The 4469-nt window shown below is 39.5% G+C and overlaps 1 pseudogene; it reads right to left on the bottom strand.

Moving 5' to 3' along the window:
• Positions 1–1480: 1480 nt before the first annotated feature.
• Positions 1481–2414, bottom strand: LOC101431838 (olfactory receptor 8A1-like; annotated as a pseudogene).
• Between the last annotated feature and the right edge of the window lie 2055 nt (positions 2415–4469).

Raw genomic sequence — 4469 nt, 5'->3', positions numbered from 1 at the left:
AAGTCTTTATCTTATTGATTTGAGATGCTGCCTTCATCAAATACAAATTTTCATTTGTTCTTGGGCCCTTATCTGGGTTTTATATTCTGTTCCAGTTGTCTGTCATTCAATTCATGTGCCAACACCACCCCGTTTTAATTAAGGAAACGTTATATTGTTTTCATATTTGTTAGGGTTAGCTTCTATGTGTTTTTTTCTCAGATTTTCCATGTTATTTTGTGTGTTTATTCCTCCATATGAACTTTATTATTTACTGCCAGAAAAAAAAAACCCCGATGCTCTTTTTATTGAGATCCTATGACTTTTAAAAATAAATTTAGAAAGAATTGAAATATTAGAGTGTTGAGTCTCCCAAAACAAGAACATTATGTGTTCCTATTCATTACATCTACTTTTTAAAAAAAGATTTATTTATTTATTTCTCTCCTCTTCCCCCTCGTCCCAGTTGTCTGTTTTCTGTGTCTGTTTGCTGCGTCTTCTTCTTTGTCCGCTTCTGTTGTTGTCAGCGGCACAGGAATCTGTGTTTCTTTTTATTATGTCATCTTGTTGTTTCAGCTCTCTGTGTGGGTGGCGCCATTCCTGGGCAGGCTGCACTTTCTTTCGCACTGGGCGGCTCTCCTAATGGGGTGCACTCCTTGTGCGTGGGGCTCCTCTACACAGGGGACACCCGTGCATGGCACGGCACTCCTTGCGCACATTAGCACTGCGCATGGGCCAGCTCCACATGGGTCAAGGAGGCCTGGGGTTTGAACTGTGGACATCCCATGTGGTAGGCAGATGCCCTATCCATTGGGTAAAGTCTGCTTCCCCCCAGTGTTTTTTGTTGACCAACCATATAATCCTGAGCCAGTTATTAAACCAGATGTTGAGAAATGGAGATAATAATAGTACCTTTAATGATGATCTGTAATTGAAATAATTCATACGAAGCACTAAGAAGTGTCCTTGGCTCAGAGTAAGCAGCCAGAAAACATTAGCTGCTAATATTATTATTATTGTTATTAAAGCAGTGGAATAAAGGGATCAGGTAGAAGTTCTTGGGCAAAAATAAATAGGAGTAAGAGATCATGAGATGTAGATGGGAGGTCTGGATGAGAGAGGGACTGTAACTTCTTGGTGACGTTGAAATTCACCTTTTTGTCTTGTGTATTCCCAGACACAAAAATAATAGGATTGAGTATTATTCTCCCTAGAAAGGAAGTAAAACTATGAATGCGTCTCAAACTCAATGCTGAAAGTTTATATCAATTACTAATTAAGATACTGTTTACCAAATTGCCCAGGGTAGAGAAAACAGATCCTAAATGAAAGAAAGCATAAACTTGAAATCAGCTGGTTTCAAAGTGTCAGAGAGAGATAGGGAGAAGAGAGGAAGGGAAGAGGGAACCATATAGAGTCGGCTGGGCCAACCTTCAGAGTGCTTCTTTCTGGCATTTTCAACAGCTTGCATTTAAAATTGGAAAGAATAAGAACCTTCACATCAAAACCATTTTCTTCGCTGTGTCTTCTGCATGGCAGCCTTGACCTCCTTGTTCCTCAGACTGTAGATCAGGGGGTTCAGCATGGGGATCACTGTGGTGTAGAACACAGAGGCCACGTTCTCCTGGGCCAGGGAACTGGCGGTGGAGGGCTTTAAGTACATGAAAGCAGTAGAGCCATAGAACATTCCCACAGCTGCCAGGTGGGAGCTGCAGGTTCCAAAGGCTTTGTTCCTGCCCTCTGTTGTGCTGATGCGGAGGATGCTGGAGAAAATGAAGGCATAGGAAACAAGGATTATTAAACTGGTGACTAAAATATCAAATCCAGCCAAAAAGAAAACTACCATCTGGACATCATAGGTGCTAGTGCAGGAGAGCTTCATGAGAGGGAGGATGTCGCAGAAGTAGTGACTGATGAAGACCTCACAATAGGACAGCTTTAACATGAGGACAGTCGCTATTACTGAGCCTATGAGTGCCATGATGTAGGCCACAGCCACCAGCAGGGAGCAGACTTGATGGGACATGATGATGTTATAAAGCAAAGGGCGGCAGATGGCAACGTAGCGGTCGTAGGCCATCACTGTCAGCATGTAACTCTCGGCAACCACAAAAACAAGGAAGAAGTAGAGCTGTACCATGCACCCCGCGTAGGAGATGATGTTCTTCTCTGACACAAAGTTCACCAGCATTTTAGGGGTAATGACAGAGGAGTAGCGCAAATCTACAAAAGACAAGTTGCTGAGGAAGAAGTACATGGGGGTGTGAAGCTGAGGATTCACACGAATCAGTGTGATCATGCCCAAGTTCCCCACCATGGTGACCACGTAGATCCCTAGGAAGAGCAGGAAGAGGGGCAGCTGGAGCTCTGGTCGGTTTGTTAATCCCCCGGGAATAAATGAACTCTGTCACTGTAGAGTGATTTTTTGCAGCCATTTTCAGAGTTGAAACTGCGAAGATGGGAAAGAAGAACCCATGAAAGGCTGCTCTTGGCTTGCTTGTGAAGCTAGCTCTGGCTCTGGCTAGGGGATCCTGGCTCTTTCTTGATGTCTCCTCCCTACACACCTGTGTGCTGGAAGGTAGATTTGCCCCTGAATGTTCAAAGATCCTGAAGATGGGAGGAAGAGGGCCTAAAGCAGTGGATTTTAAACGTAGTCCATGGACCAGCTTTGACGGTATCACATGTAGCTTGTTAGAAATGCACTCTCAGTCCTCATCCAGATCTGCAGAATCAGAAACTCTGGGGTTGGGGTCTAGTACTGTGTTTTAACAAACTCTCCAGGTAATGTTGATGGTGGCTTGAGAACCTCCACACTGTAGATAATAAGTAATATATTTTATATTTCATAGTTAGAGATGTATTTTGACTCGAAATGAAAATTTCTGTGTTATGATTGCAATTCTCAAATAATCACTAAATAAGAAACTGAATAACTATCTCAAATCCCTGTAGTGTCAGGGTGAGATGATTGTTCCTAGTATATGAATGAGCAATATGCTAATTTCTATATCTGAATGATGAAGAATTAATAAAATCATTTCCCAAGATGGTTGAAAGTAATATGTGATGATGCATAGTTAGAGATTTTTTTCAAATATTCAGTGCCTATAAAATGTTAGTTGTCATGAGGTGTATAGAATTTGATCTTAGTTTTTTACTGGACTTAGGGCCCTCAGGCAGTAGTCTCAATTGCTGGGTATTATCACCTGGAGCATTAAAAAATACTCATATCAGTCTATGGCCAAAAGTATTTGTCCATTGTAAGGACTCAATAGTAAATTATTGTTATTATATTCAGAAAAATAACAGACTTTGGCATTATTATCTCCCGAGTGGCGCATTCTCAAATTTCCAGGCATGTTTTCTAGAAAGCCTGGATCATTATTCCTGGCATGTGAAACCTATAGACATCTCTGTCTCTGAGATGTATTGTTTAAGTTAACAATATGAAATCAATATTTTAATTGCTTTCTCTTATAATTACTAACCTTTGTTAATGCTTTAGAGTTTACACATTTCTTTCAAAGTTCAATCTCATTATCACCTCCCGACATTCCTGGGTTTAGGGAGAAATGTACTTAGAGCAGAACATTTATTCCCATTTTCATATTGAGAAAACTGAAGTGCTGGCCATTAAGGACCTGCCCAGGGTCTATTACATATTGGCAACTTGGAACTCAAAGTTAGCTCTGCTCCCTCCTGGTAATGAATTTCGTCCCTTGCGCTTTTTAGCCTTATAACCTCCACACCTACGTCTCTAAGGCAATGTTTTAGTTGAATGTGCTTTACAGTTGATATATGATTATAGCATATGAAAAAAGAGGAATGCTATATATTTTTTTATTCTCTAGAAACTTGAAACTCTAGAATTTAAGTATATCACTCAAGTTCATATTACTAGTCAAAGACATATCACGACCTATGCCCCAGGATTTCTGGTCACCATCTATTCTGTGTCCACTAAACTATGGTGATTTGCTAGAGTTTATCACTGTGTTGCACTTTATTATTATTATTTAGTAAGCTTAATTTATGGAAATTTTGGATATGGGCAGAAGAGGGATCTTATTGTTAGTTCAGATGTATTGTTTTAAATTACAAAAGCAATATATGTGCATCAAGAAAATTAGAAATACAAGTAAGCAAAAACAAAAACATCATATTCCCACTACCTAGAGATTAAGATTGGTAGTGAATAATCTTCTAGGTTTTATTCTGTGCTTACATATATTTACATGTATGTAAATGTATAGGTACTTTTAAAAGTGTAACCTGCTTTTTGTGCAGCACTTTGAAATACATTGTCTCACTTGATTCCTATAATATTAAGTCTGGCCCTAACTATGTTTCTTCTGCTTAGATGTAAAAAAGTCTTTAAATCCTTGGGATGTGATGTGGATGTGATGTGAAGACAGAAAAATTTGCATTGCATTGTTTGCTTTGCATTTAAGTTATTGGCAATGAGGTATTTAAATTCATAACAACTCATA

This window comes from Dasypus novemcinctus, chromosome 27 (assembly GCF_030445035.2).
Source record: "Dasypus novemcinctus isolate mDasNov1 chromosome 27, mDasNov1.1.hap2, whole genome shotgun sequence".
Taxonomy (NCBI): Eukaryota; Metazoa; Chordata; class Mammalia; order Cingulata; family Dasypodidae; genus Dasypus; species Dasypus novemcinctus.
Note: the sequence above shows the minus strand (reverse complement) of the source record. Positions and strands in the feature narration are given on the sequence as shown.